We start from the raw sequence: 22,063 nt of genomic DNA on the forward strand, positions 1-22,063 counted from the left end.
AGGAATTCAATGAGGGATACCAGAGAGAGGTGGAGGCGAGGTGTATGCTGCAGCGCAGGCATACTGAAGAGCGGGTCATCAGTCCGGTGCCATCTGTGCCAGCTCCTCGCACTCGCCCTAAAGAGCCAGAGACCGTCAGGGAGCCGATGGAGAAGTTGGGAGAGAGAGAGAGGAGAGAGATGTTGTGCAGGTGTGTTCTGCTCAACATTCAACCTCAAGAGCCTGTCAGCAGTCCGGTGCCACCTGTGCCGGCTCCTTGCACCAGGCTGCTAGTGCGCCTCCCCAGTCCGGTACTTCCTGTGCCAGCTCCCCGCACTCGCCCTGAAGTGCGTGTCACCGGTCCGGTGCCACCTGTGCCGGCTCCACGCACCAGGCCTCCAGTGAGCCTCCCCAGCCCAGTACGTCCTGTGCCAGCTCCACGCACTAGGCTTTCAGTGCTCCTCTACAGCCCGGAACCTCCAGCGATGGTTTACAGTCCAGAGCTTCCAGCGACGGTTCACAGTCCGGAGCTTGCAGCGACGGTCCACATTCCGGAACTTCCAGTGACGGTCAATGGCCCGGAGCCTGCAGTGATTGTCAATGGCCCGGTGCTTCCAGTGATGGTCAACGGTCCGGAGAGTCCAGGCACGGTGTCCAGTCCCGCTCCAAGGTCGGAGCCTTCCTCTGCGCCGGTGCCCAGTCCAGGCACGGCGGCCAACCCAGCTCCATGGCCAGAGCCTTCCTCTGCACCGGTGCCCAGTCCAGGCACGACCTCCAGTCCCACTCCAGGGCCGGAGTCTTCCTCTGTGCCAGTGCCCAGTCCAGGCGCGGCGTCCAGTCCCACGCCAAGGCCGGAGCCTTCCTCTGCGCCGGTGCCCATTCCAGGCACGGCGGCCAACTCAGCTGCATGGCCGGAGCCTTCCTCTGGGCTGATGTCCAGTCCAGGCACGGCGTTCAGCCCGGCGCCAGGGCCGGATCCGGGGTCTGGGCGGGGGCTACAACCTGCACCGGAGCCGCCACCGACACTAGTCACCCCCCCACCCCCCCAGTTAGTTTCAGGTTTTGCGGTCGGAGTCCGCACCTTTGGGGGGGTACTGTCACACCCTGACCATAGAAAGCCCTTGGTTCTCTATGGTGTAGTAGGTCAGGGTGTGACTAGGGGGTGTTCTAATTCAATATGTTGGTGTTTTGTATGGTTCCCAATTAGATGCAGCTGGTAATCATTGCCTCTAATTTGGGATCATATTTAGGTAGCCATTTTTCCCACCTGTGTTTGTTGGATATTGTTTGTATTGGTGCTTGTGTCACCACGTAGTCACGTTGTGTTGCTTGTTGATTGTTTTGGTTAAAACCTCTTACATCTAGATGTTCCGCTAGCGGGAACGCCTCGCCAATATCCAATGATAGGGCGTGGCGCGAATTACAAACTCCTCAAAAATCCCAAAACTTCAATTTTTCATACATATGACTATTTTACACCATTTTAAAGACAAGACTCTCCTTTATCTAACCACATTGTCTGATTTCAAAAAGGCTTTTCGGTGAAAGCACATTTTGCAATATTCTGAGTAGATAGTCCGGCCATCACAGGCTAGCTATTTTGACACCCACCAAGTTTGGCACTCACCAAACTCAGATTTACTATAAGAAAAATTGGATTACCTTTGCTGTTCTTCATCAGAATGCACTCCCAGGACTTCTACTTCATCTTCAATGTTGTTTTGGTTCCAAATAATCCATAGTTATATCCAAATAGCGGCGTTTTGTTCTTGCGTTCAAGACACTATCCCAAGGGTGACGCGCCGGCGCATATCGTGACAAAAAAATTCAAAATATTCCATTACCGTACTTCGAAGCATGTCAAACGCTGTTTAAAATCTATTTTTATTCGATTTTCTCGTAAAATAGCGATAATATTCCGACCGGGAGACGTTGTTTTCGTTCAAAGACTGAAAGAAGAAAATGGTGTCTTCACGTGCAGACGCACGCCCGTGTCATTGTTCTCAGATCGACCACTTTCCAAATGCGCTACTGTTTTTCGGCCAGGGACTGCAGAGTCATCATTCCCCATTCTGGCGCCTTCTGAGAGCCTATGGGAGCCTTAGAAAATGTCACGTTACAGCAGAGATCCTATAGAAGGCCAAGAAATGATCAGAGAGGGCACTTCCTGTATGGAATCTTCTCAGATTTTGGCCTGCCATATGAGTTCTGTTATACTCACAGACACCATTCAAACAGTTTTAGAAACTTTAGGGTGTTTTCCATCCAAATCAAACAGTTATATGCATATTCATATTCATCAAACAGTAATATGTTTTTTATCCGGACGTGAAAATATTGCCCCCTATCCTAAACAGGTTAAAGAAGTTTCACTTTAAGTTCCACATATTTATTTAAAGTGAGTCTTCTTTAACCAAAACAATAAACAAGCAACACAACGTGACTACGTGGTGACACAAGCACCAATACAAACAATATCCCACAAACACAGGTGGGAAAAATGGCTATCTAAATATGATCCCCAAATTGAGGCACCGACTACCAGCTGCCTCTAATTGGGAACCATACAAAACACCAACATAGAAATATTGAACTAGAACACCCCCTAGTCACGCTCTCTATGGTCAGGGCGTGACAGTTTTAACATGTATTGACTCAGGGAGCTGAATACTTGTGCAGTATCTATATTTTAGTTATACATATATATATATATATATATATACACTGCTCAAGGAAATAAAGGGAACACTTAAACAACACAATGTAACTCCAAGTCAATCACACTTCTGTGAAATCAAACTGTCCACTTAGGAAGCAACACTGATTGACAATACATTTCACATGCTGTTGTGCAAATGGAATAGACAACAGGTGGAAATTATAGGCAATTAGCAAGACACCCCCAATAAAGGAGTGGTTCTGCTGGTGGGGACCACAGACCACTTCTCAGTTCCTATGCTTCCTGGCTGATGTTTTGGTCACTTTTGAATGCTGGCGGTGCTTTCACTCTAGTGGTAGCATGAGACAGAGTCTACAACCCACACAAGTGGCTCAGGTAGTGCAGCTCATCCAGGATGGCACATCAATGCGAGCTGTGGCAAGAAGGTTTGCTGTGTCTGTCGGCGTAGTGTCCAGAGCATGGAGGCGCTACCAGGAGACAGGCCAGTACATCAGGAGACGTGGAGGAGGCCGTAGGAGGGCAACAACCCAGCAGCAGGACCGCTACCTCTGCCTTTGTGCAAGGAGGAGCAGGAGAAGCACTGCCAGAGCCCTGCAAAATGACCTCCAGCAGGCCACAAATGTGCATGTGTCTGCTCAAACGGTCAGAAACAGACTCCATGAGGGTGGTATGAGGGCCCGACGTCCACAGGTGGGGGTTGTGCTTACAGCCCAACACTGTGCAAGACATTTGGCATTTGCCAGAGAACACCAAGATTGGCAAATTCGCCACTGGCGCCCTGTGCTCTTCACAGATGAAAGCAGGTTCACACTGAGCATGTGACAGACGTGACAGAGTCTGGAGACGCCGTGGAGAACGTTCTGCTGCCTGCAACATCCTCCAGCATGACCGGTTTGGCGGTGGGTCAGTCATGGTGTGGGGTGGCATTTCTTTGGGGGGCCGCACAGCCCTCCATGTGCTCGCCAGAGGTAGCCTGACTGCCATTAGGTACCGAGATGAGATCCTCAGACCCCTTGTGAGACCATATGCTGGTGCGGTTGGCCCTGGGTTCCTCCTAATGCAAGACAATGCTAGACCTCATGTGGCTGGAGTGTGTCAGCAGTTCCTGCAAGAGGAAGGCATTGATGCTATGGACTGGCCCGCCCGTTCCCCAGACCTGAATCCAATTGAGCACATCTGGGACATCATGTCTCGCTCCATCCACCAATGCCACGTTGCACCACAGACTGTCCAGGAGTTGGCGGATGCTTTAGTCCAGGTCTGGGAGGAGATCCCTCAGGAGACCATCCGCCACCTCATCAGGAGCATGCCCAGGCGTTGTAGGGAGGTTATACATGCACGTGGAGGCCACACACACACCACTGAGCCTCATTTTGACTTGTTTTAAGGGCATTACATCAAAGTTGGATCAGCCTGTAGTGTGGTTTTCCACTTTAATTTTGAGTGTGACTCCAAATCCAGACCTCCATGGGTTGATAAATTGGATTTCCATTGATTATTTTTGTGTGATTTTGTTGTCAGCATATTCAACTATGTAAAGAAAAAAGTATTTAATAAGATTATTTCTTTCATTCAGATCTAGGATGTGTTGTTTAAGTGTTCCCTTTATATTTTTGAGCAGTATATATATAAAAAGCTATAAAAATACTTCAAATGATTCTTCCACTTTCACATTAGAGTGTTTTGTATAGATTGTTGACAAAAAATGACAATTAAATACATTTTAATCCCACTTTGCAACACAGTATGATGTAAAGATTTCCAAGGTGTCTGAATACTTTTGCAAGCACTGTATGTGAAACAGATTAGCAGAAATGTGGGATTTAGTCACATTTGCAAAAACAAACCTTGTGTATTGGTAACATTAGTAAGTAGCCTAGTCATGAATGTGATGATCATGCAATATTGACACTCTACATTTGAGACAGACCAAGTGAATGGGAACAAAATATACTTTGAATTTTGTGATTTAAATACATCCATCTGGTGTCTAAGTTTACCTATTTTAACAAATGCTATTGGATGTTGGAGAAAAAGTTTAAAACCATGATAGGCTGATGCAGAATTTGTTACAGGGAATCATCACGGACACCTATTGATGTTAGCATAGGGCTAAATGTACCAGGTTGTCCGATGGGAACAGCTAACGTGTAGCCTTTGATCACCTGCAACTACGTTGAAGATTGACTGATGCTTAAACTTCAACTTTTTCTCACGTTTGCAAGTATGGCCCCACAGAGACCCATGCCGAAAAGCAGACAGTAGTAGACAATGGGAGAGGAACTCAAGCTCAAAAACAACGTCTTAAACATTACACCAAGAGAAAAATATGTATTGTGCCGAGGGTGACACTGGTTTTTAAGTCGCAGACCAAGAGGGAGACTGAAGGACAGTAGGGTAAACTTGGTAAACTAACAGAACTGGAAGATGGCAGACAAACTTAACAACAAAGGTGGCCATAGTCCACCACCAGGATAATCTCGTCTACCAGCCGGCTCTTTCTATATGCGATAGCAATTGAGACTGGGAACGGGATTGGGGTTGTGTTGATTAGGCAAAATTGTTAGCATATTTTGCAATCAAAACAAGTATAACCATGTATTTTTTAACATGTTCTGGCACTCACCCACACTGATTGTTTGCATGAGGAACGAGGAAAAGCCTAGCATTGAGGATGAGGTTAAAACAGTCATCTTGGATAAACAAAACACACACTTACATGGGAAAAATAACTGACTTTTCCATGTAAGGGTGTGTTGTGTTCGTCAATTACTGATTTAACCTAATCCTTATTACTAGGCTTTTCCTCATTCCTCATCCAAAAAATCTATATATGTCGATTTCAATAAAGTATTTTTGTCTGAAGTACAGCTACACCATCCAAGCTGATCCGAGACCAGACCCTTGCCCCTTACAGAAATATCTCTCACTGCACGTTGTGAGCCACACTCAGAAACAGACTAATCAATTTTATTGACAGGACATGACGGTAACATGGCATGAGGCAAGTTTGCAGGAGGAAAGTTGGCAGGAGGCATGGTCCTGGTACACAGTCAGGAAATCAAAGTAAAAGAAAAAAAACATTGTAGGGTGAAAAACACACTTTTTTAATTTCCATTACCCCAAATGCAACATATGAAATGAATCAACACAATCAGTGGCGATTTTAGCATTTACAACTTGGTGGGGCAAAACATTTTTTTCGATGCATGCCAGCAAAGCCACTACACAACATGACACAGCACTAAACAATGCATTAATTTCACTATAACAGTGACAAATGGTGCCCACAAACTGTTAGGGCCTACTTAAAGCTATCCCAACAGAAGAGCTTTCTTTTCAGCACCATGGAGTGAATCCTTACCACCGCAGAGCCTTGTATGGCAGCGAAACAGTTCATTCAACCTCATTGACTGCCTTTTTAAAAAAACATGGCTGATTTGGTTGACTTGCTTAAACAAATGTGATTTCTACTGACAATTGAGATGAAGAAACTATGGCATAAGGGAAACATGAGTGAAAAAGAGGCAATCCGTAATTTAGATTAAGACATTGAGCAAGTTAGGATGGACGTACTCAACATAACGATTTGTTCAGCACTTTTGAAATGTACAGCGACAAAATTCAGAACACGGGCCCTTCTTACAGTATTCTCCCTGTATACCAAGTCAGAAATCTAGGATAAATAAAGGGTACATATTAATCAGCCAATGAAAGCACTTACAACATTCGATAATTACATTTCTCTAAAACAGGCTATAGGCTACATGTGCACCACCAAGTCAGAACAGTAGGCAAAGTTATGAAGGGGAAAGGGACCAAATTATTAGGGTGAGGCACATGGGCTACTAACAGCATACTACACAACATATTATTACACTTATTATTACTGTCTTAGCTACAGTATACATATCTCCCTAGCATATTACATAATTTATGCAGCAGCATACAAAACATTTTTGGACTCACTGTTGTGATGTGCTCACTTGAACAGGAAGGTGGCGCGGCAGTCCATCTTGTGATAACATTTTGGCATGAAACTTTGTCATCAAAGTCTGGCATTCTCTGGATATATGGTGCTTTCAAGACAACTGGGAACATTTCAGGTTTTGTATGGATACCAGCCTCCTCTGTTTCCAGATCAGGAGATTGAAGTGGTGGATCAATCCGCTTAATGTTTCATCTCTCGTTTCCGCCGGACCTGGAAGAGGGCTCGGTCATTGCTCCAGAGGTTCTCAGCACGGGTTCAACGACAGGCCAACTGTCATCGCCGTTCGAGTCCTCTCCTGCGTCTAGGCCAGACAGTCTGGTTGTGTACTATGGATCTGCCTCTACACGTGGAATCAAGGAAGTTGGTACGTTGGGCCAGTCAAGGTTCTATGGCGCATTAATCCAGTGGCCTATCGTCTTAATTTTCCCCACTCCATGAGGGTTCATCCCACTTCCACATCTCCAGACTCAAGCCTGTGGTGTTCAGTCCTCTGGTTCCGGCCACTCGGGCTCCACCTCTGCCTCGCATGATAGTGGGACAGCCAGCCTACACTGTGCAACGCATCCTCTCCAGTCGCCAGTTCCGGCGTGGGACTCAGTATCTCTTGGATTCGGAAGGTTACGGTCCTGAGGAGCGATCCTGGGTTCAAGCTCGAGACATTCTGGACCCCGGACTCATTCGGGATTTCCATCGCCGTTCAGCTACCCTTAAGGGGGGGTCCTGTACCAGTTTCTCTTTTATTTGATTGTTGTTTCCTTAGGTTACCGCTGGAGGCCACCCTTACCTTGTTTTCTGGTTTCCAGTTTACCCTGATTATTACTTATTGGATTCACCTGTGCTTAATTACCTTCTCTGTTCACCTGGTTGCCTTGTTATTTAGGTCCTCAGTTGGCCTGTATCTGTGCTTAGAGCTCATGTTTTACTAGTGTGCTCTTGTGCGGTTGCCTTGTTTCTGTTAAGACTCTAAGTAAAAGATCTGGATTTACAAGCATTATTGTTACACCTAATGGGTTAAACTACTAAGGTATGTCGCAGCTAAAGGTATGTACAGATGCAGTCAAATATAGTGCATGATTCAATATTTCTTGTAAAATAAGTTGACATTTAAAAAAACTTAGATTATTAAAAACATTTTTTTGGTGGGGATGTTGGAGGCACTTCCTGGCAAGCTGCCCTGGATCAAGTAACAAAATGCTCATACAGAAATATACAATGTAGAACTGAACACTTTTTTTTTTGTCATGGAAAAAAGGGAATCATGTCAGCTCTATACTAGACATGTCTCTCTGCTCCTGAAGGCAACCCAGGTGCTCATTGTGTTGGCAATGTCTGTTCTTTACATATCATGTACATGTGTACCATACAGACGCCATTCAAGCAATTATTATTGATTATTTATATGTATGTGAAAGTACATTGTGTCTGGCACACTGTTTTGCTCTGTGTGGTTCAGTTGGTAAGATTGTAGCACTAGTAACGCCAGGGTCGTGGGTTCAATTTTCACTGGTGCCACCAATGTGAAAATGTATATACACATTATTGTACGTCACTTTGGATAAATGTGTCTGCTCAATGTGGACATTACATTACATACAGTACATTAGCCCTTCTGACTCCAGAACACATTTTGCTGACTTAACACAGATTTGAAAGAGTTACCTGATTTGTCCAAAAATGGCATCTGAGACCCATCAGAATATTTCTAATCATGTGAATCATTCAGTTGGCAACATGATGCTGCTTCCTGTTAGGTGGAGAAGAGGTCATGAAAGTGGTCCTCCATTGTGGCAGTCAGTGGTAATAGATAAACAACACCACACGGTGAGCTGGAAGGAAGAGTATTTCTGGAAGGCTACATTTGAAAAGAATGGAGGACAGACCTGGGCTTGAGTTGTTATTTATAGCAAATATGCCAGGTTATGTTTAAGACTGCTGTGAACGAAGGTTGCTATTTTCTGCCATGCTATTTACTGTTTGACTATGGTGAAGGGGAGTGCTGAAAAGTTATAGGCTCAGTATCCAAGGAAACTGGCTGAGGAAGCTAGAGTCAATGCTAATGTTGTGCAATCAAAATAGGGTAGAAAATAATTGGTCTGAACATGGACACAAATCTTAGGCAGATGGAGAATGGCTGCTTTTGGAATTGGGTTGTCTTGCAATTATCTTTTTGTTTTGGCAGTGTATGTCAACAATTATCCTTTTTATAGAGGTGTCAATTACAATTTAAATTCACACACGTCTGTGCATATTCAATCTGTGGTAATATTGGCTTAATTGGATGGTAGGAAATATGATTAAACATATGAGCCTATATAAAACAAGTGGGCTATAATTCTCTAGAGATTCTCTAGACGCTCGTATTGCAATGAGAATATCTTTGATATTCTGATTGAAGCTGTTAAGAAAATCTTGATGAATGCCAATCTGAGCATTTTGAAGATTAAATGCACTGACTTAGCTAGAGTGTCTTTGAAGTAAATTGTCTCTATGGGAAATAGCAAATATACAGTGCATTCAGAAAGTATTCAGACCCTTAGACTTTTTCCACATTTTGTTCCACATGTTACAGCCTTATTCTAAAATTAAATGTTTTTTTCCCCTCAAATCTACACACAAAACCCCATAATGACAAAGCAAAAACAGGTTTCTTGAAATGTTTGCATATGTATTCAGTACTTTGTTGAAGCAACTTTGGCAGTAATTACAGCCTCGAGACTTCTTGGTTTTGGCCCAACAAGCTTGGCACACCTGTATTTGGGAAGTTTCTCCCATTCTTCTCTGCAGATCCTCTCACGCTCTGTCAGGTTGGATGGGGAGCGTTGCTGCACAGCTATTTTCAGGTCTTTCCAGAGATGTCCATCTGGTTCAAGTCCAGGCTCTGGCCCCTCAAGGACATTCAGAGACTTGTCCTGAAGCCAATCCTGCATTGTGTTGGCTGTGTGATTAGGGTTGTTGTCCTGTTGGAAGGTAAACTTTCGCCCCAGTCTGAGGTCCTCATCAAGGATCTCTGTACTTTGCTCCGTTCATCTTTCCCTTCATGGTCAAATAGCCCTTACACAGCATGGATGTGTGTTGAGTCATTGTCCTGTTGAAAACAAATTATAGTCCCACTAAGCGCAAACCATGTAGAATGCTGTGGTAGCCATACTGGTTAAGTGTGCCTTGAATTCTAAATAAATCACAATGTCACCAGCAAAGCACCATCACACCTGCTCCTCCATGCTTCACAGTGGGAACCACACATCCGGAGATCATCTGTTCACCTAGTCTACATCTCACAAAAACACAGCGGTTGGAACAAACTCTCAAATTTGGACTCATGAGACAAAAGGACCGATTTCCACCGGTCTAATGTCCATTGCTCGTATTTCTTGGCCCAAGCAAGTCCCTTCTTATTATTGGTGTCCTTTAGTAGTGTTTGTTTTTTCCAGCAATTCACCCATGAAAGCCTGATTCATGCAGTCTTCTCTGAACAGTTGATATTAAGGACAACAAAGTCAAGGTATTGGAGTGGCCATAGCAAAGCCCTGACCTCAATGCTATAGAACATTTGTGGGCAGAACTGAAAAAGTGTGTGCGAGCAAGGAGGCCAACAAACCTGACTCAGTTACACCAGCTCTGTTAGGAGGAATGGGCCAAAATTCACCCAACTTATTGTGGGAAGCTTGTGGAAGGCTACCCTAAACGTTTGACCCAATTTAAAGGCAATGCTACCAAATACTTATTGAGTGTATGTAAACCTCTGACCCACTGCGAATGTGAGAAAAGGAAGAAAAGCTGAAATAAAAAACTCTAAATCTACTATTATTCTGACATTTCACCTTCTTAAAATAAAGTGGTGATCCTAACTGACCTAAAACAGGGGAATTTTACTAGGAGTAAATGTCAGTATTTATGAAAAACTGAGTTTAAATGTATTTGGCTAAGGTGTATGTAAACTTCCGACTTCAACTGTATATACAGTATTTAGCTGCTATTTATAAACTTTTATAAAAATGATTCATCAAATAGCCTTACAATGAGCAAAAAAGTAGTCAGCTTGAGGATACATTTTGCCATGATTTATTGTTGAACTCAGCAGGTTTTGTTTGGTTAATAGCCTACAGAAATGTGCTGCAATCAAGGTAAAGAGCTTCCTATACAGTTCATGTCTTTCTGTAAACTGCTGAGGCCAGCAAATAAAGACAATGTGAGGGGAACAATAAAGATGTTGCAGAACTGCTAGATTTGAAGCACCACTCCCTTCTGCCCAGTTTTCCTGATGTTGCTATGGCAAGTTGTTTTTCACCATCCCTTTAACTCTCACTTCTGAGGAGAGATTGTTTTCTAAACTAAGGGCTCTTTTCAATCCACATCGTTGAAGTTCAGCTTTACAGCATTATTGAAATGTAAAGGCAATGTTCCTGCTTTAGAGGAGAGGCTTTTACGGTAAACACTGCCTATGTGACTTGTTTCAGGAAACCAGGCATATGTCACGCGTCTTTACTTCACAGGAGAGGCATTTGAACATAACACATTTTGATTTAAAAAAAAAAAATTTGGGCAGAAAAGCATTCTGGAACGTGAACTTTCATGTGCCATAATAACAAACGTGTATGCCATCTGTAAATACAAATAAAAGTGTTAAATTACAAGACTAGTTTGTTTAGCCACAGAAAAAGCCAGGGACCTTCCCTCTACCCATAATTGGCTGAGATAATGGATGGGCTGGACATGTCGAGAGATGAGTTTGGATTGTTCTGCCATGTAGCACGCTTCTGCTATAACATGAGCTGGTCAGTATGTGTAGGTAATCCTTTCTAACGCATTTAAAAAAAAAGATATCACATACAACTGCATAAGTGATTCTCTCCACTTTCTGGAGGACCGAGTTTTGAAATCAGTGGAATGCCCGGTGTAATTAGAGTATGATCGCTAAGGAGATGGAGAAAATTCTGGTGTTTGATTTGCAAATATGCAGAGGGAGTCGAAAGAGAACACAGAAGGCTGTTGTATAAAATAACTGTCTCTCGATTACATCTTTATACTATGGGCAACCATGACATCCGTGCTGGAGGAAAAAGCGTCCATCCATGTATACGGGTAAGAATCTAGCTAGCTAGATTTTCAGTTATTATATGATTTTGTCAGTCGTTTTCATTTCAAGTTAGAGTAACGTTAGCTAGCTAGCTATCTGGCTGGATCACGTATGATCTGTGGCGTAATATTATTTGTATCTCATAGGCACTCGCATTGCTAGCTATAGCCTAATGTTAGCTAACATTGAGCCTGGTTGATTAGCCACCTGCAAATTCATGCAGGGTAGTAATGTTATGAGTTGGGATTAAAGTTCATTGTTTAGCTAGCTAGCTACATGTCTAAATAAAATTATCCACTATGCAATTTAACATTTCACTACACCTTCTGTATCCTGTGCATGTGAAAAATAAACGTGTATTTTATTTGATATAGTATGTGCTTACCAGAGACGGTAATGTGAAGAACATGACCTGTACCAAAGTCAAATTAAGATATAATGTTAGGCCAACATCGAGACAGTGTCCAAGTTCTGAAAACGCACACTCCCTGCTTTTACACACACACACACACCCCCACACCCACAGAGATCCTCCTTTCAATAGCAAGGAGAAGTTGTTTACCTCTGTGAGCAGCAGTATTGCATTAGATAGGGGCCTGTCTGTGGCGTTGGTTATGGATTTAGGCTTCATCACTGTGGCATCTCTCTTAGCGTTGATTTATAATTCCCAGAAGCCCGTAATTAAGCGGTGTGCATGAAAAGGCTCATTTCCCTCCTCCACTTCCTTTCTTTATTTCTGAATGACTGAGGGCTATATTTACTGACCACTGGTGCGGGAGAGCCAGAACAGAAGCTGAGCACTCTATAAATTGCTAAGCTCTGCTACATAATTTGTAGCAAGGTCCTGCTTATGAAGCATATTTTCTATTTGCTCTTGTTTTTTAATGGTCTCTTCTCTCCTGTCTAATCGCAGCATGCAGGATATTAATTTGGGAGCTGTGACTTTGATGACTTTGTTGCAGTTTTTTAATAAACACAACATCTCCATCAGCTGTGCTTTCCTTTTTTGAGAAGTTATGACCGCTGCCGCTAAATGTTTTTAGCTTTTGAAGGGAGATTTTTTTCACAAATTGTCGGGGAGCTCCTGGCTCTGAGGGAGTGTAATTGTTTTATTAAAACCACAAAAGAACTGCAACCCTGAAGTGTCAGATTTTGATGTTGTCTAACAAGCAAGAGTATATTAATGCAAATAACTGCTACACATACACACACTTCTGCCATGTCATGAGCATACCTGGACCACCTATTGAGACATGCCTTTTGTTAAGTAAATCAGGTGATAAATGAGTTGAATAGGAGACTGGAGTAGGACTTTAACCTTTTTTGAGGTTTCCTCAGATGCTGCTGTTGGCACACTGTGGTGCTTAGACAGGATGCATTTGTTTCCATCTTAATTGATTTGAGTTCCTAGTATGGAGGGCCACATACAGGATACTGTGTTGGTGAATGCCAAGTGTGGAATGCATCATACAATAGATAAATGTAGAGTTGTATATAGTATACTTAAGATACAACCTATTTAGAAGAACTTGAGTCAAAGTATGCTCAGCCTTTACCAATGCAAATGTATAGCGGTCCTACTTTTTACCGAATTGAAGCATATTCACCTGGATATTTCACTATTAAAACAAACTTTGTCAAACGTTTTCATAACTTGGGAGTGTCCTATCGAGTTGTATCAATGTTTCACTGTATTTATTCCATAATTCTTTAACACCTCTGTAGTCTTATTTCCTGTTTGGCATTTCTTTACTTACCATTTTAAATGTGATCCTGCGGGCTCTCGTGGTAATTGGGACCGATCTTACTGGACTTCGGCCAAAAACAGGAAGCACATTTCATCTGGTTCAGCATTCGACTGTAGCAAATTTCCAATGCTAAGTAGATAAAGTGAAATGGATATATGAATTCAAGGATGAAAAACAAAACATGTACAGCTTCCCTAAGATTTAAAAATTAATTCCATCACGTTTTTTTGTTGCAAATTTGAAGTCGTTTTTTATAGAGGTTTCAGTGCAATAAATAAAATAAATGCAGTGGGACATGGACACAATTCGACTTTAGGAGACTCCCAAAACGTTTTACAAAGTTTGTTTCAAGGGCAAAATACCCTTGTATTTGTAATGCATTACTTGCCTAGCCACCACAGAATAACATTGCCATTGAATCCACCCAAACAAAGATATTATATTTGCAAACAGTGACTGAATCACACATTGAAGTCAACTCAAGGTAACATGATGCCAAGTCATTCAGATAATTGAACGAGAGGCCACTTAGAATATCATTGTATAGCAAATCATTCAGGGAGACCAATAACAGACAATAAGACTTAGGCCAACAGCCACTGACATTTTATTTTGTAAATTAATAAAAATCTGCCAAAATAAATAGCAACCTCTTGCTCCTTCCTTGACTTTTCCTGAATATGTACATTTGACATTGCTTAGTTGTCAGAATTTTTAAATCACAAACAGACTCCAAAAATAGTTATTAGCTCACAATCTCTGTATTGTTGTTTAAAGATGGGCCATTACCAGTAATATTCAGGACCAGAAGGACAGCTTGTTAAAATGGGCTAAACTGATCTTTCTGGGGAAGGCTCTACTTCTTTATCATTCAATCAAAAATTGCTAAGTAGATAAAGTGAAATTGATATATGAATTCAAGGATGGAAAACAAAACACGTACAGCCTCCCTAGGAATTCATTTTTAAATCTATCAATCTGAGATGGAATTCCTCCTCAGTCACGACCATCTTCAAGGAAATCTGCGGTGATTGAATGAGGTATTACGGCAGGTAGAGGCAGCAGGCCCAAGAGTTATGGCCCAACATGGTTCAGCAAGTGTGTAACAACGGGATTGTTGCTGTCCTGTTTGACTGAGCAGTTCATATGCATATGCACATGCACTGACACAAACATAGCACACAGCATACACTGAGCACTAAGATTTTCTGTTATCTATGTCTTCCTGAGTTTGTGTGACCGGGGGGTTGTGGCCCAGTACCCAGTAGAGGGTAATGATATTCCTCTTCCCCTCCAATGTTTTTTAATCATGCACCATTATTTATGAAAAGATAGTGGCGGTGCTGGGCTGCTGTGGCTTCGGGCGTCATAGTGTAATGAATACTCAGGGACATAAAAGTGCAGAATCAGGTGCAGAGCGCGGCAGATGTCTATTAAGCCTTCGCAGAAGGCAGGAATCATGGTCACAGGCAGGTAATGGTCAAGCACAGGTAGGCAGTCAAAAACAAACAGAATGAACTGAACTAAATAAGGAGCTGATGAGACCAGGTGAGAAACGAACACTGGTGAAATCAATGAACAAAAATGAAAGACAGGGCTACGTTCCAGAACACAAAGAAACAGGGCTACGTTCAAGAACTCAAAGAAAAAGAACACAAGGTTGACTAAGAAAAGACAAGCAGAACCTTACACGTTGCAGTCATGATTTGTGAAATCAGCTGTGGCAGCAGAGGGAAAGTTATTGGTACAGAATTGACTTATTGGAGTGTGCAGATGCATGTCTTTCACCCCGGGAGGAAAGAGAAGAGAGAAGGAAAGGGGGAGAGGACAGAGGTGTATACAGGGAAGAGGGGATGGGAGGAGAGAATAAATGAATGGAACAGTTTGGGAACTCGCCGAGGGCGCCCATTAATTTGTCACTGCAATAGGAGTTATCTGTGTTTTGAGATTGGATTTTGCTTTATTTTTATTGTTTTGCAGTAGGGGAGGTCTCCATGTCTGAATGGTGGTGGGAGAAGTTGACACTTAAGTGGATATGGTGCACAGAGGGAGTATGGTCGGGCGAATAAAAAGCTGGTTTGTTTTTCTGCATTGTATCCTATGGGTTAAGATTATAATGTGTACCTAATGTTGTCTACTCCCTTGCCTCTCTTGTACATGAGCTAAAATGACAAGGCAATCTCCGACTAGATTGAATTCTATGGAGGAAGTTTGCAGCCAGACTGGTACATTGGTCCTACTCACATGAAAAAATATTAAAGTATACTATGGTCAAAATACTATAGCCCTCACTGTAGTGTTTTTGTGGACTTTACTGTAGTTTCACCGTAGTGTTTTTGTGGATTTTAATATAGTATTCACTGCAGTTGATTTGTGGACTCAAGCACTCAAAAACACTACAGTGAATTAAAGTATAAATAGTGTAGTGAAAGAAATGTAAAATATACAATAGTAATTAAGTTTTTTAGCAGATTATAGTATTTACTGTAGTGTAGTAAATGGATACATTTTTGTACTTTTCCCGTATACTGTAGTATTTTCTGTAGTGTTTTTGCGGACTGTAATATTGAGTATTGACTCTTTTTGCGGACATTCCTGTTGTGTTTTCCATAGTGTTTTTGTTTTTTATTATCTTTGACATAGAAGTGGAGGCTTTCTCCTTGAAAATAACTTCTAGAGATATTAAAAGAGCACATTTTCCATAACCTGTAGGTAGGTAGGACTGGGGTCTGAGTGGATAGTTCAGAGATTTGGCTCTTTTCCATAACCTGTATGGAACACAATATATGGTCTATACTTGGCATGTCAGTTTCTCACATACAGGTTGCACAAATTGGGAAATGGTGAAGGGATTGGGCAAAGTATGTGTAAATTAGATACTGAAGTATTTACTATAGTTAAAGCGTTTTTGCGGACATTATAGTAGTATTTACTACAGAATTCAGCATTAAGTAAGTACAGTAGTATTCTATAGTAAACTGTAGTATGTTTTCATGTCGGTATGGGAGAAGGAAATACAGTGCCTTGCAAAAGTATTCATCCCCCTTGGCATTTTTCCTATTTTGTAGCATTACAACCTGTAATTTAAATAGATTTTTATTTGGATTTCATGTAATAGACATACACAAAATAGTCCAAAGCCATGAAGTGAAATGAAAAAAATTACTTCTTTCAAAAATTTGAAAAAATGGAAAAGTGGTGCATGCATATGTATTCACACCCTTTGCTATGAAGCCCCTAAATAAGATCAGGTGCAACCAATTACCTTCAGAAGTCACATAATTAGATTGCACACAGGTGGACTTTATTTGTCACATGATCTGTAACATGATCTCAGTATATATACACCTGTTCTGAAAGGCCCCAGAGTCTGCAGCACCACTAAGCAAGCGGCACCATGAAGAACAAGGAGCTCTCCAAACAGGACAGGGAAAAAGTTGTGGAGAGGTACAGATCAGGGTTGGTGGCAGCATCATGCTGTGGGGATGTTTTTCATCGGCAGGGACTAGGAAACTGGTCAGAATTGAAGGAATGATGGATGGCGCTAAAAAAAGGGAACTTAAACAGGTTTCCCCTCAATAAGTCTTCCAGAGATTTAAGACTGGGACGGAGGTTCACCTTCCAGCAGGACAATGCAAATCAATTTATAACATTTTTGACATGCGTTTTTCTGGATTTTTTGTTGTTGTTATTCTCTCTCACTGTTCAAATAAACCTACCATTAAAGTTAGACTGATAATTTATTTGTCATTTGGCAAACGTACAAAATCAGCAGGGGATCAAATACTTTTTTCCCTCACTGTTGCTGTTAAAAAAGATCTACAAATGGACAGCTTGACTTATGGACAGTATATCTTAGTTTTCAAGAATGAGTTAAATAAAATTAGATTTGTCACATCCAGCTAATACAACTTTACCATGAAAAGCTTTCTGGCGCTTTGGAAAGCCTTTTCATACTATCAATCTGGTAGAAACCAGGCCTTGTTTGTTACGTGTTTATGTTAGGGTCCTTGTCCATGTACTTTGGTTAATCTGTTGATAATAACTCAACTGGAGTTGCGTCTCTTTCTCTCTCCTCTCTCTCCTGACTTCTGAGAGTCCTTGTGGCTAGAAGCGGCTCGTGAGAAAGTGAACAGGGGAAATATACCTGTCTGGTGTTCAGAACTGGATATTGGTGAACTTGTTCTGTATAATTGGACTGGAATAGCATTGTAATTTGTGACTGGAGAGCAAGAGGCTTGACTGGTGAACTCCCATGTTAAACAATTCTTGACAAGGGAAAATACTGTTACTTCATTAGCAACCATTTGCATGTTTTATCCCCCATATAAAAAATGTTCAATTCTAAATTAAATCTAGTTCTGCTGTTATAGAAATTGGCTTATTGTTCCTTTTGGTTATTTAGAGCCTGAATGGGTTTTTGTGGCCCTTTAAGTGTTTTAGAAAAATAATTCAAGACCAGAGACTATTCATCAATAAAGCTAAACTGTAATATACCATAATTCTGTGACCTGAACATCCTTTCCTTCAAAATGGTGGTCTTGTGAGTAGATAGTCGGGCATGACGTGTGTGTGTGTTCTGAATCCTGTATCTTCCTTTCTATCAGGCTCCATCTGTGTTTCGGAGTGCTGGCTTACTCCCCAAACATCTCTTTGGACTTGTCAGTCCTGCATTCCTGGATGTTACCGACACTCTGACAGGAAATGATGCAATCAATGAAGTGGCGGGGGCACAGAGGGAGAGACGGGTGGAGTTGAACAGAAAGTGATCATGGTGATTGGCTGTCTGGACAAAGGCCAAGGCGAGGTGAAAGGAGGGAGGGGGGTTAAGGCTCCCTTGGTGCCCTTTGGAGGGGGTCAAGAAGATGCCAGCTACATGACTCCCAGTGTGTGTTGTTTGTTTGTTTGTGTTTACTTGTTTTCCTACCTTATCAGTACCCCAAAATCCTAACAATTCACCCGAATGTCCTGACAAGTTTAGAAAACTAACATTTTTGAAAAGTCAGGACTTTTTTCAAGACCTGAATTTGTTAAAATTGTATTTAAAGCTTAAGGTTTAGGTTTTGGGGTTAAGGTTAGGGTTAGGGGTTAGGAAAAATTGGATTTGTAATGGTCAAGCATTTGGACTCCCCAAAAAGTCCAAAAATTACACGAAAATAAAGCGGTGTACATGCATCTGTGCAAATGTGTGTGTGTGTATGCATGCTAAGTGTGTGAATGTGTGTAAGTGCCTAGCGTGAGGTAACACTCCAACCTTTCACACTGAGAGCAGTCATCCCACTGAGCGTCATTTGGAGGGGGATGGTGATGGTGCTTTCTGGTTGCGGTTTCAATTAAGCCATTGAGTGTGTGGAGAGCCTGTCACTGTCTGTTCAATGCCACATGGGCTGCATTTATACAGGCAACCCAATTCTGATCTTTTTTTACTAATTGGTATTTTGACCAATTCGATCAGCTTTTTCAAAGCTCTTATGTGATCGGTCAAAAGACCAATTAGTGGAAAAAAATAGAGATACAGAGGTCTATGATGAGGAGTGTAGACAACAGGTGGGAGTCATTAGCGAGGATACCGGCCCAGTCTTTGGAAGCTAGTCTAATGCCTGTCAAAATACCAGACTTTGTAATGAGATGTTGCAACTCCTTGTTGCATATTGTGAGCTGGTTGAACATTGTGCAACTGTAATCAGTGGCACACCGAGTCAGACCCAATTCCAGTTGAAAATGGTCCGTTTCCTCTTTTACTGTACTGAACTAAATTCAGAAGTATATTTTGTCTAGAAAGGCTTTGTCTCCAACACCTGCTAACATGCACACACTAACGTATGCACACACATACACACACATTTTTCAGGATGCATGTTTCTTTCTTTCAGAGCTTAACTGACCTTTTCATAGCAATGTTTGCTGAGAGAGATATTCTAGACAATTCTGTCTGTCATTGTATGCTGTAGCGTTAAGATTTCCCTTCACTGGAACTAAGGGGCCTAGCCCAAACCATGAAAAACAGCACCAGACCATTATTGCTTCTTCACCAAACTTTATAGTTGGCATTATGCATTGGGGCAGGTAGCGTTCTCCTGGCATCCACGAACCCAGATTCGTCCTTCGGACTGCCAGATAGTAAAGCGTCCAATAGCAGCCAGCTTTACACCACTCCAGCCAACACTTGGCATTGCGCATGGTGATCTTAGGCTTGTGTGCGGCTGCTCAGCCATGGAAACCCATTTCATGAAACTCCCAACGAACAGTTCTTGTGCTGACGTTGATCCCAGATGCAGTTTGGAACTCAGTAGTGAGTGTTACAACGCACTCTACGTGCTTTAGCACTCGGCGGTCAGGCTCTGTTAACTTGTGTGGCCTACCACTTCGCGGCTGAGAGCCATTGTTGCTCCTGGACGTTTCCACTACACAAAAACAGCACTTACAGTTGACCAGGGCAGCTTCAGCAGGGCAGAAATTGAACTGACTTGTTGGAAAGGTGGCATCCTATGATGGTGCCACGCTGAAAGTCACTGAGCTCTTCAGTACGGGCCATTCTACTGACAATGTTTGTCTATGGAGATTGCATGGCTGTTTGCTCGATTTTTATACACCTGTCAGCAATGGATGTGGCTGAAATTGCCAAATCCTCAAATTCTGAAGGTGTGTCCACATACTTTTGGCCATGTAGTGTATTCCTCAACATGCTCACAACCTGCCATTGGATACAAATTATAGAATAATTGTGCATGTCAAGTTATAGTTGAATACTGTATGTAAAATTATATTTACCATCTACTTTTCTTTCTATTCAGCACTTCAAAATCAACAATTTTGAAATGTGTATCTTGTATTTTTAGCTATTGTATTAAATTGTAGTTAAAATGATGTATTGGTGACTACACAAAATGTTCTCATGATATTTCATGGAAAACTTTGACTTTTCATGAATGACTCAGCGTTGAAAGATGTGTGAAACCCCAATGAATGCACAATCAAACGTTCTGAACTTAGGGGGGCATTAAAAGTGTTATCAGTTAAGAGTTCTGTACTTAGAAAATATACCTTAAATCTGAAAAATGTGCCAAAGTGATAGAAAAAAAATGTAATTCGACTCGTCACACTGTGCCTCTCTCACTTTTTCGATGGATACAGTACGTCGATTAAGTTAATAGGGAAAGAGATAGTAAGATGGTTCGAGGTGGGAAAAAGGGACTGAAGAGGCAGATGCAGATCAGACAGCTTGGAGAACAGCATGTGACCGCGGTTGTCACTTCTCCTTCCCCCGGCCTGTACATTGGCAGAGGCCCATGGTGAGCAGATCGGTTACCTGGTCATCTGTTTAGCTCTGCTGGGGCATGAGGGGACCGGCACCGCAGGTCTCCACGGCACTTTAACGGCCAGGCAATCTGCTCGGCTTGTATCGAGCCTGCCCGTTAGTCACACTCCGAGACGCGCGCGCACACACACAGATTTGGACACGCACACTAAAAACTCAAACACGTGCATTCATACACTCACTCGCACACATGTGTGTACATGCACATACCTGTGCACGAAAACACACACTTTGTAAATCTCTGCAGGTTTCATCCCAGTTCTTCTACCCTACCCTCTTTAACACTTTTGTCAACTGAGTATGGAAAGTCAGGTGAGCACCATTCGAACAGAAACCGGGAAGAACGGATGGCATCTTCACTAAATTGTTGAACAAAATGTACTTAATTTAGGGAATTAGATTGAGGTTAAATAGCATCCAGCAGGTGTTCAAATATAATAAGAATCACTTAACCTGTCTGGGGTATGTGGGACGATTTCGTCCCACCTACGTAACAGCTACTGATATTCCAGTGGCGCGATTTTTGAATCGTTAGAAATACTATTACTTCAATTTCTCAAACATATGACTATTTCACAGCTATTTAAAGACAAGAATCTCGTTAATCTAACCCCACTGTCCGATTTCAAAAAGGCTTTACAACGAAAGCAAAACATTAGATTATGTCAGCAGAGTGCCCAGCCAGAAAAAATCAGACAGCCATTTTTCAAGCTAGCATATCATGTCACATAAACCCAAACCACAGCTAAATGCAGCACTAACCTTTGATGATCTTCATCAGATGACACACCTAGGACATTGTGTTATACAATACATGCATGTCTGTTCAATCAAGTTCATATTTATATCAAAAAACAGCTTTTTGCATTAGCATGTGACGTTCAGAAAACGCATAACCCCCGGCAAACTTACGTTGAATTTACTAACAGTTTGCTAAATTACTCACGATAAACGTTCACAAAAAGCATAACAATTATTTTAAGAATTATAGATACATTACTCCTCTATGCACTCGATATGTCCGATTTTAAAATAGCTTTTCGGATGAAGCACATTTTGCAATAATCTAAGTACATAGCCCGGCATTACAGGGCTAGCTATTTAGATACCCACCCAGGTCAGCATCCACCAAAATCACATTTCCTATAAGAAAAATGTTCTTACCTTGCTTGTTCTTCATCAGAATACACTGCCAGGACTTCTACTTCAATAACAAATGTTGGTTTGGTCCCAAATAATCCATCGTTATATCCAAACAGCGACGTTTTGT

Source organism: Salmo trutta, chromosome 5 (genome assembly GCF_901001165.1).
Source record: "Salmo trutta chromosome 5, fSalTru1.1, whole genome shotgun sequence".
Lineage (NCBI taxonomy): Eukaryota > Metazoa > Chordata > Actinopteri > Salmoniformes > Salmonidae > Salmo > Salmo trutta.